The sequence below is a fragment of the Macaca thibetana genome, chromosome 19 (assembly GCF_024542745.1).
Source record: "Macaca thibetana thibetana isolate TM-01 chromosome 19, ASM2454274v1, whole genome shotgun sequence".
Lineage (NCBI taxonomy): Eukaryota > Metazoa > Chordata > Mammalia > Primates > Cercopithecidae > Macaca > Macaca thibetana.
In genome coordinates this window covers 32,126,939-32,142,061 of record NC_065596.1, presented here as the reverse complement: position 1 = coordinate 32,142,061, position 15,123 = coordinate 32,126,939, and the positions used below count along the sequence as shown (strand labels likewise).

General features: G+C 39.0%; 1 non-coding gene across 1 annotated transcript; it reads right to left on the bottom strand.

Moving 5' to 3' along the window:
- Positions 1-12,922: 12,922 nt before the first annotated feature.
- On the bottom strand, positions 12,923-13,026 carry LOC126943674 (small nucleolar RNA U13). Its single transcript, XR_007721813.1, has one exon. It is a non-coding gene; the product is annotated as a small nucleolar RNA U13 (small nucleolar RNA).
- Positions 13,027-15,123: the final 2,097 nt, after the last annotated feature.

Genomic DNA, 15,123 nt, shown 5'->3' with positions numbered 1-15,123 from the left:
AAGAATGTCCGAGCACTAATGCCCCTCCTTCTCCCCCTAAAAAAACTTAGTCTGGGCATCTGGGTATATGACACAAAATAGGCCAACCAGAATATTTATCATTCATTCATCTGTGAGCCCTGACAGGGCTGATTAGAATCCAAGATTTTATTTTTGATCTTTATACTTTAATTTTATGTCTTCTAAAATATAAATGTATACATATGCATTTGTACACACATATATTGTTTTAGTTTCTGAAGAACAGAGTCATACTACATATACCAAGGTGATTAAGAGCACAGATTCTGAAGCCAGACTGCCCAGGTTTGAATGCTGGCTCAACCACTTTACTATCTATGTCTCTCTATGTCTCAGTTTTATCATCAGTAAAATGGGTGTAATAATAATAGTATCTATATCATGGATTGAGACATAAGGATTAAAGGAGTTAATGTATAGAAAGTGCTTAAAACAGTGCCTGACACACAATAAGCCATATAAAAGAATTATTGAATGTTATGCCTACAAATTAATACAGAGCTAGCTCTTTATTCTAATTTCTTCATACACATGCACAGAATTTTATATTAACAGAGCAGTTTATCCTTATGAAGATATTTTTACTGCATTCTTTCCCATCCTCATTTCTTTTTTCTTTGCTTACCTTGATTGACCTCTCCCTTCCTACCCATTCACCAGGTGCTTCTCCTCCCAAAGATATATGTTATATCTGTTGTGAGTTAAATTGTGTTCCCTCCACCAAATATATATGTTAAAATTCAAATCCTCAGTACCTGTGAATGTGACCTTCTTTGAGGGCCTTTACAGATGTAATCAAGTTAAAATGAGGGCATACTGGATTAGGGTGGGCCCTAAATCCAATGACTGCTAATCTGATAAGGAGAGAGGTACTTGAAGATGCAGAGAAAATACTTGGGAAGAAGACCATGTAATGATGGAGGGAGAGATTCAAGTTATGCGTCTTCAAGCCAAAAAACACCAAGGATGGCTGGCAACCACCAGAAGCTAGAACAAGAAACCAAGGGGCCTACAGAGGAAGCATGGTCCTGCTGATACCTTCATTTCCAGCTTCTAGCCTCCACATCTGTGAGAGAATACATTTCTGTTTTTGCTTGTTTGTTTGTTTTGAGATGGAGTCTCCCTCTGTCACCCAGGCTAGAGTGCAGTGGCATGATCTTGGCTCACTGCTGTCTCCACCTCCTGGGGTCAAGCAATTCTGCCTCAACCTCCCAAGTAGCTGGGACTACAGTCACCTGCCACCACAGCCGGCTAATTTTTGTATTTTTAGAAGAGACAGGATCTCACCATGTTGGCTAGGCTGGTCTCAAACGCCTGACCTCAAGTGGTCTGCCTGCCCTTAGTCTCTCAAAGTGCTGGGATTACAGGCATGAGACACCGTGCCTGGATAATTTCTGTTGTTTTAAGATGCTTGGTTTATAATACTTTATTACAACAGTCCTAGAAAACCAATGTAGTATCCATGTTTATCTGTGTGTCTTGCCATTCTTGACTTCATGCTTAAGTAAACATACATACACACACAAACATGCACATAGTTGGGTTGCATTCAAATTCAGCTTCAGCCTCAATCTTTGTTCAAATTTTTCTATTTGACTTTGATCTCATCTCAGTCTTTCAGAGGTTGAACCATTGAGTGCCAATTTGAAGTTCATTTCTGGCATCCCTGAACTTGTGTAGTCATGATGAATATGTGATGGATTGGGTTACCAGCCTATCTAACTGGTGCAATAACATTGGAAATATGAACAAATCATGTTCCTAACGTTAAAAATCTTAGTAGTCATTTTCAAATTTAAGCATTCTAATGTAGCTTGGAGTGAAAATCTTGTGTGTGTTCCAAGTTAAATTTTTATCAAAGTATACGTGTGTGTGTAATTATATGATTACAGGAGTAAGAGGCTGAAATAAATAATGGTGATTGTGAAAGCCTATAAGGTACAGATGATTATTCATGAAACTGACTCTGAAACAGAGGTTAGAACTCCCCCACAAGTGTGAATCCTGAGAGCACCCCTATTAATTTCCTGCTCTCAGGATTCACCCTTGTAGGGGAGTGAAGGAAGTAGGATTAGGCGATGGGAGAAGGTGAACTACTATGCAGTCATAACAGAAGCCCCAGCCAATCCTACAGGAAGCTTTGCAGCTAGATGGCTCCAAAGAGATGTCCTGAACTGGGGAAAGGGGACTGGGCCTTTATACCACTCACTGACCTATTGAAATAAAACCTTCAGACAAATCAAACACAGTTTATTTGAGTAGAGAACAATTCATGAGTAGGGCAACACTCAGAACCAAAAGAGCAGTGAGTTTGTATAAGCTGGACACAGAAGCAAAGTAGAGAAATCATCTGATTGGCTACAGCTAGGCATTTGCCTTATTTGGGCATGAATATGATCAGTTAGCTGCCTGTGATTGGTTGAAGCTAGGCTGTTTGTGATGGGCTGAAACCTTGCTATTTGTTACAAAAAGTATACTACTAAGTTACATTTCGGTTTGTTTACTTACTGAGTTAGGTTGCTGTTTATGAGGTAGGAACTCAAAGTATGGAGAAAACCTCAGGCTCATGGCCTCCAGCATAAACAGGCTCATGGCCTCCAGCATAAACAATGCTGATTTAATAGAGCAGTCCTTGGATGTGAGCTGACCCAGGAAGGGGCTGTGACTTTGGGTGAGGCAGCTCCCTTGCTCTGAAGGCAGTCCTTACCAGGGAAGACTGGACTGCCAGCTGTCAGCAATCAACACTCACAGCAGCTGGGATCAGCCAGTGCTTCAGTCCTGGGGGCACTCCATCCATTACACCATGCCTTTCAGGTCCAAAAACAATTACTGAGAACTTCCGCATAATTATACAACTCAGGAAATAGACTGAGCGTTGGTATGAAGATTAAGGGTGCTTTAGTTAAATGCCATTAGAAAGAATATTGTCTCCTCTTGGAACTGGCAAATGATTATAAAAATATCAATAATAACATGAGTCAGAACAGCAAAGATTAGATTCCATGGAAATCCAGAGATCATTTTTGGGATAGGCAGCCTCCCTTGTAGAATTGTTTGGTATTCTACCATTCATATTATTAACGAAAATAATCTTTAATGACTGTATTTGATGTTTTTTAGTTAGTTAGTTACATTTAGGCTGTGTGTCTTTTTAGAAAAAGTGTTATCTGAAAATTGTTCACATTTGTGAAGATGAATTTCAAAAAGATCGACAATTTTGCTTACTTAAATTTCTTGAAGTGGAAATGAAACTCTCTAAAATCGTGTGTAACAACTTCTGTGCTAAATCATCTTTGATCCAGACATCATAATGGGTGCAAAGAGCATGAAAAAAAAAAATAGAAAAACGTTGGAAATGAGATTCCCCAAACACATTTTGTTCTCACTAATCAAACTTCAAAACAACAGATTTTATAAGCATACTTTAAAAAGATTCTTTATAGTTTTGAGTTAGTGAAGCTAACATCTTAAAGCTGTAAAATTGATTGCATAACACTGTCAACCATTTTTTGAAGTAGAAGATGGATTTTCAAAATTTGCAAAAACTATGATTCTTTAAAGTTCTTTCTAGAAAACATGTTTTGAAAAGTTCCAAGTTATATTAAGCTGTGCACGAAATTATTTTATGTACTACTTTTGTATCTTATACATTGCACATTTGGACATAGAGAAACAATCAGATGTTTTCTACCTGATATATGATGAATTTCACTACACTTCTATTCGGTGGTGGAGATATTTCTTGGTCTTACACGTCGTTAACAACATAGTGCATATAATTTATGGAATGTATGTCATGAAAAAATCAGTTGTTGATAATAGAACAAAAATGGCAAAGGCTATGAGTGAAATAGAAATTAGAAGTATATTATTATTTGTTCACACCTTTAATTGTGTGTCCGGGAATAATTAGAGCTCAGTATCAGGTAATAGAATTGCTGTCCATAAGCAGAAATGTGGTTGGGCCACACTTTCATCATTCTTCAGTCAAAATCAAACTCATGACATACAAGAGACCTTGGAATTGCATTCCTGTGAGGTTTGTAAACAGGATGACAAAGCAGCTCTTCCATGTTCAAAGCAATACTTAAACAAAAAGTTGACACTGTACTCTGCAGATGACAATACCCACCCAGCAGGACGTACTGATAACTGAGAGTTGCTTGAAAGAAAGTGGTTTATTTGATGAACCTACTGAAGAAATAGCCAAATGAATGTGCTTTGAGAGTGGAAGTATTTCACGCATGATACGTGCTGTAAACACTTTGCTATTGTTTTGCTTCTGCCAATGTGCTGAAATAGGTACATAGCTATTGAATGCTGAGATACAGATGGAAATTCAGAAATTATTTTTGTGGGATTGTCAGCCTCCTAAAATATCGCCCAATGATCTCCACTTCCTGATACTCATGTCTTTGTGTAGCCTCCTCCCCAAAAGTATGGGCTGAACTTAGTGACTTACTTATAACTAATGGTATATGGCAAAAGTGATGGAATGTCATTTCCAATATTAGATTACAAAGAACTGTGTGACTTCTGCCTTGCTAGCAAACTCTATTGCCTCTCTGATTTCCATCTATTAATAAAGTAAGTGGCTATATTGTGAGCTGCCACTTTTGAGAGACTCATGAGGTAAGGAACTGAGGGAAGCCCCTGCCAACAGCTAGAAAGGAACTGAGGCTCTCATTCCAATACCCTATGAGGAACTGCGTGTTGCCAAAAGCCAATGAATGAACTTAGAAGTGGGTCATTCCCCAGTAGAGCCTTCAGAGGAGGATGAAGACCCTGAGTCAACATCTTGATTTCAGCCTAGTGAGAAACCATAAGCCAAGGACCAACCTAAGCTGTGCTCAGATTCCTGACCACAGAAACCGTAAGATACCGTGTGTTAAGATGCTTAGCTTTGAGATAATTCCCTATGTAAAAATAGACGGCTAATATTAATACTTCTTTTGTTTTTCTGTTATATTAATAGTATTTTGATATCTTGAAAGTGAATTGTCTTTCTCTATTGTCATATTTCTCATCCAAGATTTAAGGGGAGATTCTTCCCAAGAACCTACGTGAAATAGCAAAGAAAGGCAAAAATCTTAGGGGAAAACAAAAAACACATAAGAGAGGGCAGAACTTTCTCATTTTTGAGAGTGGCAGGCCAGGCTATATGGATCAACTCCTCTGCTGAAAGTAATTAAAAGTGGTGGATAAAATACTCAAAACAGTCTTTATAAAATAATGGAAGGACAATCTAGTGAGGAATTTCCTAGATAAAATTTAGAAAGTGAGAACTCTAACAAGGAAGCAGAGCATTCAAACCTGCTATTGACTGATGAGCATAGGCTTATTCTGATCATAGAAATGAGCTGTAGTTTTCAACAGTCTCCTGAGATGAGGGGAACAAAAGTAAAAGTGGCACCAAACTGGTACTATAGCATGTGGTAAAAGCAAACTGAAACCCTCCTTCACGGAAGGCACTTTGATCATAGAATGAAAATGATCCCAGGTGGAAGGTCTGAGGTATGAGGAGGAAGCAGGTGGTAAATATATGGATATATCCATCAGGATTCAAATAGGAAGCTGATGGCATATTCAAGAGCTTAATTAAACATAGACTTGGCCGGACACAGTGGCTCACGTCTGTCATCCTAGCACTTTGGGAGGCCAAGGCGGGCGGATCACCTAAAATCAGAAGTTCCAGACCAGCCTGGCCAACACGGTGAAACTCAGTGTCTACTAAAAATATGAAAAGTAGCCAGGAGTGGTGACTTATGCCTGTAGTCCCAGCTGCTCAGGAGGCTGAGGCAGAAGAATTGCTTGAACCCAGGAGATGGAGGTTGCAGTGAGCCGAGATCGCGTCACTGCTCTCCAGCCTGGGCGACAGAGCAAGACTCCGTCTCAAATTAATTAATTAATTAATTAATTAACATAGGCTAATGAAAGGACTAAACAGAGATGTAGGCAGGATTAAGAGGTCCAAAAAGAGATGGTGCAGCATCCAAGGACAAGCAGCAGTGGGAAATGGGTACCAACCTAGACCTGATGGGGCAAGGGCAGTAGCCTTGGGAGATGGGCTACTTTATAGCATTTGTGGCACAGGGGAATGCAGCCACTGCCAGAACTGTGGGGGAGGGAACAGGTGGAATAAAAACCCTGACTTCTTTCCTCCCACCCTTCAATCTCTGGCCAGTGCCTCCCACTGGCAAGGGGAAGCTAATGATGCGGTCCTGAGACATCAGCCTCCCAGTGCACAGAAATGAGCAGAGACAAGTGAATGATGGATCTGGAGAGGCACAGGTCATTCCTGCTGCCACTGATCATCCATTATGTTCTTTTGTTTAGATGAACAAGCTCACATCCTTAACTCAGAGACGCCCAGTATTAGTTCTCCTATCACTGCAGAGGGAAGTCATTCCTGCTATACTTCTGAAACTGAAATTATAACAACAGACATGAAAAGTGCTCTTCATGTAAGATATCAGGGTGAAATTGAGGTGGGAAAGAAACAATTAGTTACCATAAAACATAATAGATTCAGTTCCTGCTGCTGTAGCTGGTCATAAAGCCTAAATTGATAACCATTTTATGTCTCTCTTACCTTCTTCTAGCACTTTGGTTTCCTGGAATTTTTTACCTGGTGGGGTGACCCAAAGGATCCAAGTCATTAATGCTTCCTCTTTATTGCATTGCTGCAATTATCCATTGACCATTATTCTGGACGTAGAGTATGAAGAACCTCACTACTGAACAGTCTGGGTTCCACTCCTAATTCTCCTTGATTGCACTATATAGCAACAACATATTTTTTTCCTAATAATTGGATCAATTGGTACCTCTACTAGCTTAGTAAGGGTACCTCCTTCTCTGCCTGATGATTTAGCATCATGATTTGGCCAAAATGGCCAAGAGGCAGTCTCTACTTCCACTTGAAATCATAGCTGGGTTCTTTAGTGGAAGTGTTTCTCCTTGAGACACTAGGACTCTCAAACCCACCCACTCCAAGATTGCAAATGTAGGAGGCAAAAATTGCATAAGTGTGTGATTAGGTGAATAAGGAAGAGGGACCAGTCCTGCCTCCACTTCTTGGTTTTCACGTTGTGTATTCTGGCTCTGGGAGAAATGGCACTGTATATTGTTGTTGGTTTAAGGCAAATACTGTTCGATAGCATCTCACCCAATCTCACCAAATATTTACCTCCAGATGGCACTATAACTTGCCTTCAATAGGTCATTTCATCAATACATCAAGTCACCTGCTTCTGGGTAATGAGGCCCACAGTTGTACTTTATTGGCCTTAAAATTATTTTCTTGTTTAATGTGTGGAATCTGGAGGGGTTGTGTGTTTAGCTGGCATGGTAAAAAAGATAAGGGATTCTTTTAAGGTAGCCATAGATGCTTTCTGATGTTTCTAACGTATGTCTTAAGTTGGGCATGCAAGGACTCATGTATCTTTTTTTTTTTTTTTTGAGAAGGAGTCTCACTGTGTTGCCCAGGCTGGAGTACAGTGGTGCGATCTTAGCTCTTTGCAACCTCTGCTTCCCAGTTTGCAAGCAATTCTCCTGCTTCAGTCTCCTAAGTAGCTGGGATTACAGGCATGCACCACCACACCCAGATAAATTTTGTATTTTTAGCAGAGACGGGGTTTCACCATGTAGCTCAGGCTGGTCTTGAACTCCTGACCTTGTGATCCACCCGCCTCGGCCTCCCAAAGTGCTGGGATTACAGGCATGAGCCACCATGTCCGGCTATCTTTTCCTTTTTGTTTGGTCTTCAAGTTAGTCAGAGGCAGCCTGTCTGCAACACAGTCTTCATAATAACCTTTATCACCAAGGTGACTGAGTGCCACTTAATCTCCCAATGCTTTGCCCTCCACCTGCACTCTCTGTTATTTCACCATTGGTAATAATTTGAGTAATCATAACAATAAAAATGAGTAGGAGGCTTAAATATAAGACACATGTAAAATAAGAAAATAGTAATATATTGGAATGTGCAAACTGAGTAAAGGGTTCTAATGTCCTATCTTATATTGGAGAAGCTTTAAAAGGTCACTCACTTTAGACTTTATTAACTGTGTATTTTATATTTTTTAAAGAATAACCAATAAACCTAGCAATAGAGTGTAAAACTTCTAAACTGGTGGAAAAGAAATGAACTAAGAAGAATAAAGATTACTCCAGCAGTCCAAACATAGGCCAGAAAGAAGAAAAAAGGAATAATTGAAAAGGTGGGGGAAAAAAAAGGCAGAACACAAAGCAGGTACAAAAATAGTAAATTTAAATTCAAATATATTAGTAATTGCATTAAATGTAATGTAAGGCTTCAGTTAAAATTAGTTTGCTAGACTGGGCCAAAAAAATCAACCATACACTATTTACAAGAGACACATCTAAAACATAGTGATATGGGAATGTCAAAGAAAAAAGATGAAAATGGATATATAATGCAGCAAATTCTAACCAAAAGAAACCTGGGTAGACATATTGACATCAGCTAAAATAAACTTTATTTAGGCAAAGTGTTTAGGCAAAATACTTACCAGTAATGACGATCATATCACAATGATAATAGTTTCATCAGAATATTTAAAAACCTAATCAGTATACACTAAATAATGCAGCCTCAAAATATATAAATCCAAAGTTGTCAGAACCACAGAAAATGTACAAATTCATAATGATAGTGGGAGATTTTTAACATATCTCTTTCATTAATGAGTAAATTAAACAGGTGGAAAAAGTCAGTGAGGATATAGAAAATCTACACAACATCATTAACAAATTGACTTAAGCAAAAGACAAAACACTACACTCATAGCAGCAACAGAACATGCATTACTAAAGCACACACAGAATATTTGTAAAACTTGATCAGAGACTGAGCCATTAAGAAAATCTCAACACAGTTAAGGGATTCATATCACAAAAAGTATATTTTCTGATCACTTTGCTGTTAAGATGGAGATCTGAAACAAAAATATTATTGAACTCTTGAAAGGTTGAAAATTAAGAAGTCACTTCTAAGTAGTCCATGGGTCAAATAAGCAGTCAAGTTGGAAATTAGAAAATATTTCGAGAGATATTTGGATATTTGACCCCTCCAAAGCTTAAGTTGAAATTTTATCCCCAGTATTGGAGATGGATCCTAATGGGAGATGTTTGGGTTATGGGAGTGGGTGCTTCATGAATGGCTTAGTGCTATCCTCCTAGTAATGAGTGAGTTCTTGCTCTATTAGTTCTTACAAGAGCTGTTGTTAAAGAGAACCTGGCACCTCCACGTCTCTATCTCTTGCTTCCTCTCTTCTCATGTGATCTCTGCATGTGGTGGCTTCCCTTTACCTTCTGCCATGAGTAGAAGCAGCCTGAGGCCTCACCAGAAGCAGACGCTGGTTCCATGTTTCTTATACAGCCTGCAGAACTGTGAGCCAAATAAACCTCTTTTCTGTATAAATTGCCCAGCATCAGGTATTGCTTTTTAAGCAAGACTAAATGGACTAAGACAGATATGAATAGCTTAAAATCATATTACTGGAATTGAAACAAGACAAACTGAATTCGATCTTTCTTCTCAAGAGATTAAAAAAACTCAAGAAAGTAGACATAAGAAAATAATAAAATAAATACTAAATAATACGTGTTTTAAAATGCATACAGTAGAATCAACAAAGCCCTAACTTGTTTGGTGAAAAAGTAATAAAATTGATAAACCTCTGGGGAGTCTAAATACAAAGAAAAGAGAGAAGGCATACGTAGCTAATGTCAGAAATAAAATAAAGGACATAACCACTGATGTTGCAGACATTGAGACTATAAGACAATATTTTGAACAATTTCACATACTTTGACATTTAGATTAATGAATAAATTAATAAAAATATGTAATTTAGTATAATAGCCTCAGAAAACAAGTAGAAAACCTGAATAGTTCTAAAACTATTCAGAAGAATCAGTAGTAAAAATCATCCCACAAAGCAGACTTTAGGTCAAGATGGCTAAACTTCAGGTATATCACCAAATTGTACCAAAACTTTAGGAATAAATTACTCTATTCCTATTCAAACTCTTGCTCATTTTCTGTGACTAATTATAAAATTAATACCCAAACTCAACAATATGAAAAAAATAAAAGTATAGGCAAATCTTAATTAGGCATATAGTGGCACAAATATTAAGCCAAAGTTTGCAAATTAAATAGAGCTAGATGTAAAAATGGCAATGTGTCATAGCCAAGATGTGTTTATGTCAGGAATGCAAGGGTGGTTTAATATTAGAGACTCATTTAGTGTATTTATCACCAGCACAAATACAAGAAAAAAAACATAATATAACTATCCCAGTGAAGGCAGAAATGAGTCTGATGAAATTCTATCTTTATCCATAACAATTCTCATCAACTAAGGAAAATACAAATCCAATTAGAAAAAAAAATCAGGCAATCCAATAGCAAAATTGGCCAATCACTTCAAAGTGACTTAATCCAATGAACTCCAATTGTATAAGAAAAGGTCCTCGACCTCTTTAGAGGTAGAAATCAATCAGTATCATAGTGGATACCATTACATACTCTTCAGATTGCTAAAAATGGAAAGTACCAAGGTTGGCAAGGATGTGGGGCAATGGTAACTCTCATATTGTACACTTTTGGGAGTGTAAATTCATGCAATTGTTTGGGGAATTTTTTTAGCATTATCTACTGAAGTAGGAGATATATACACACACTCACATGCAGACCATCCCTGACTTATGATGGTTCAACTTATAATTTTTCATCTTTATGATAGTGCAAAAGCCATACACATTCAGTACTCAGTATACTGAGTACACATTCAGTATAATCCCATCATAAATGGAAAATATTAAGTAGAAAATTACTTTTGACTTATTATATTTTCAATTTATGACAGACTTATTGGGACGAAACTCTACCATAAGTTAAGGAGCATCTATACACAGACATACACACATGCATACAGAAATTCCTCTAAGATGCATCCTCTAGAGGAAGGGTTCTACTAGGAGATCCCAAGATTCTTCCAGGGCGCATCTTCAAGGTCAAAACTATTTTAGTAATAATACACAGATGTTATTTGCTTTTTTCTCTGTGTTGACATTACATTGCTGGTGCAAAAGCAATGGTACATAAAAGGGCTGTACCTTAGCAGGAAGCAAGGTAATAGCACTAAATTGTACTAGAAGTTGTATTCTTTATCACTTCACATCACTGTTAAGAAAAATTCCAGCTTCATTTAAGATTGCGCTTGATGAGACAGTAAAAGCTATTAATTATGTTAAATCTCAACCCTTGAATACACTTTTTAAAAAACTTTTGGCCGGGCGCGGTGGCTCAAGCCTGTAATCCCAGCACTTTGGGAGGCCGAGACGGGTGGATCACGAGGTCAGGAGATCGAGACCATCCTGGCTAACACGGTGAAACCCCATCTCTACTAAAAAATACAAAAAACTAGCCGGGCGAGGTGGCAGGCGCCTGTAGTCCCAGCTACTCAGGAGGCTGAGGCAGGAGAATGGTGTAAACCCGGGAGGTGGAGCTTGCAGTGAGCTGAGATCCGGCCACTGCACCCCAGCCTGGGCGACAGAGCAAGACTCCGTCTCAAAAAAAAAAAAAAAAAAAAAAAAAAACTTTTAAGTTTGGGGTACATGTGCAGGTTAGTTGCATAGGTAAACTTGTGTCCTGGTGGTTTGTTGTACAGATTACTTCATCACCAAAGTATTAAACCTTTGGTGTTATGTTTCCTGAACCTTTCCCTTCTCCCACCCTCTACCCTCCAATAGGCCCCAGTGTATGTTGTTCCCCTCAATGTGTTCTCATCATTTAGCTCCCACTTATAAGGCAGGTGGATTGATGAAGTGCAGTATATCCACATAATGGAATACTATTCAGCAAAGAAAAAAAATGAAATACAGCTACATGAGTACATAGAATACTGTCATCAATGTGATATTATAAAAATTTGCAAAATCAAATGAACACATAGTATCTTGTTCCATACATGTAAATATGTAATCTTAAAGATAGCTAAAAGAAAACTATATGCTGGGCACAGCGGCTCACACCTGTAATCCTAGCACTTTGGGAGGCCAAGGTGGGCAGATCACCTGAGGTCAGGAGTTTGAGACCAGCCTGACCAACTTGGAGAAACCCCGTCTCTACTAAAAATACAAAATTAGCTGGCCGTGGTGGTGCATGTCTGTAATCCCAGCTACTCAGGAGGCTGAGGCAGGAGAATCATTTGAGCTCAGGAGGCAGAGGTTGCGGTGAGCCAAGATCGCACCATTGCACTCCAGCCTGGGCAACAAGAGCAAAACTCCATCTCAAAAACAAACAAACAAAAACTATATGACTAATAGCAATAAAAAGAAAAGTGAGGGCAAAATTATCAAAAAGTTAGAATTAGAATGTTGCTGACTTCTGGAGGGAGGCATGGATTATTATTGGGGAAGCCACATGCAGGGGATTTGGAAATATTGTGTATGTTTCATTTCTTGACCTATATGACTACTTTAAGGTGAATCTTTTTTTTTTTTTTTTTTTTTTTTTTTGAGGTGGAGTTTCGCTCTGTCGCCCAGGTTGGAGTGCAGCGGCGGGATCTCAGCTCACTGCAAGCTCCGCCTCCCGGGTTCACGCCATTCTCCTGCCTCAGCCTCCCAAGTAGCTGGGACTACAGGCGCCCGCCACCTCGCCTGGCTAGTTTTTTGTATTTTTTAGTAGAGACGAGGTTTCACCGTGTTAGCCAGGATGGTCTGGATCTCCTGACCTCGTGATCCGCCCGTCTCGGCCTCCCAAAGTGCTGGGATTACAGGCTTGAGCCACCGCGCCCGGCCTTAAGGTGAATCTTAACATGTACTTCTGAAACTATTCAGAAACTATCTTTTTTTTTTTTTTTTTTCCATTCAGATGTGTAATGTGCTGATGTTGTAACAAGGAATGAGGGAGGCACATCTTATACACGAGTCTGAAAACCCAATCATCACACTTATGAACTACAAAAGGATCTAGAAAGTAGCTTTACAAGCAGTAAACAAAGATTCAGTTTGTGGTATTGTTTTAATTAAATTGCCTCATCAGCTTTAACCAGATTTCCCAAAGAGGAAGTAATCCTTTCTTTGTGTTAGTTTCTATTAGTGAGGAAGGAAGCTTAATAACTTGGCAACATCACTAACACTAACCTTTCTTTTTTTTGAGACGGAGTCTTGCTCTGTCACCCAGGCTGGAGTACAGTGTGGCATGATCTCGGCTCACTGCAACCTCCACCTTTCGGGTTCAAGCGATTCTTCTGCCTCAGCCTCCTAAGTAACTGGGACGACAGGGGCACACCACTATGCCTGGCTAATTTTTGTATTTTTAATAGAGACGGGGTTTCACTGTATTGGCCAGGCTGGTCTCAAACTCCTGACCTCGTGATCTGCCCACCTCAGCCTCCCAAAGTGCTGGGATCGCAGGCGTGAGCCACTGTGCCCGGCCAACACTAGGACCTTTTGGTGGCAAAGTGAGCATCTATTTAGTACCAGAACTGTGCAGTAAGGTGAACAGAGAAAAAAGTAACAGCTAAAAGTATTGAGAAATCATTGTTCCCATACTCTAATGTAAAATGTTAAAATTTGACTCCTCCACATTTTTAACTGTTTATGCCGAGCTAATTTTAGTGTTTTGAAAAGTTGTAAAAAATGGTACAGCGAATTCCTGCCAACCCTCCACTGAACTTCCCTAAAGTTACTGTCTTATATAACCACAGCATAATGTTCAAAACCAGGAAATTAATATTGGTGCAATACTACTAATTTCGCCATATGTTTTAAAAATAATAAATTATTCAGAATCCTTTTATATAACTCATGGTCATTTGGATTTTCTTTTTGTGAAGTTTACTGCTATGAATGTGTGTGTCCCTCTCTACTCAGATGTTGAGATTGAATCACCAATGTGATGATGTTAGGAGATGAGGCCTTTCAGAGGTGATGAAGCAATGAGAGTAAAGCCCTCAAGAATGGGATTGGGACGTTTAAGAAAAAGGCCCCAGAGTTCCCCTTCAACATGTGAGGACACAGCCAAAAGTCCTCATTTCTACAAACCAGGAAGTGGGCCCTTACCAGACACCTAATCTGCCAGTGCTTTGATCTTGGACTTCCCAGCCTCCAGAATAGTGAGAAACAAATTGCTCTTGTTTCGAAGTGGTGTTTTGTTTATTTGTGCTACTTTCTTATAACAACAGCCTGAATGGACTAAGGTATAAACTCAGATCATCAGTGATTTTTTCTATTGAGTTGTCTAATATTTTTCTAGTTACATTTATAGTGTCCTTATAATCTTCATTCAATGAGAATTATTTTCAAAATATTTACATATTTATTTTAAATAACAATGATAACCTCCCCCCCCCTTTTTTTGAGACAGAGTCTCACCCTGTTGTCTAGGCTGGAGTACAGTGGTGAGCCTTGGCTCGCCTCCACCTCCTGGCTGATGGCAGCCTCCACTTCCTGGGCTCAAGCGATTCTCCTACCTCAGACTCCCTAGTAGCTGGGACTACAGGTGTGCACCACCATACCTGGCTACTTTTTAAATTTTTCATGGAGACAGGGTTTTGCCATGTTGCCCAGGCCCATCTCCAACTTCTGAGCTCAAGCAATCTGCCCACCTCAGTCTCCCAAAGTGCTGGGATTACAGGCGTGAGCCACTACACCTGGCCCCATGCATGTTATATGTTGTTAACACAATTAATATATTTAATGAAAAATGCCTACATTTTCAAAAACAAAAATCAATGTAAAGACTGACATTGTTTTACATGTTTTGCAAATCTCTTTCATGTCTGGTTTAAGGGAAATTGATTTTGCCTAGCTGCTTCTTTGTTCGGTTTGTTGTGATTTTTAAACATTTGTCCTGTACTCAGTGGTGTTGGCAAACAAAGTTACTCAGCCATTATCAGATTGATGGGCATTAACTTTATTTCCAGTTTTGCTGCCACGAATAATGCAACAATTAACTTCCTTGTATATTTACCTTCTGTAGTTCTGCTTTTGTTTTAATGGGGTAGATTCTTAGGAGGTGGATTTTGAGATAAAGTGAATGTGTGGGAGTATTGCTAATGGATG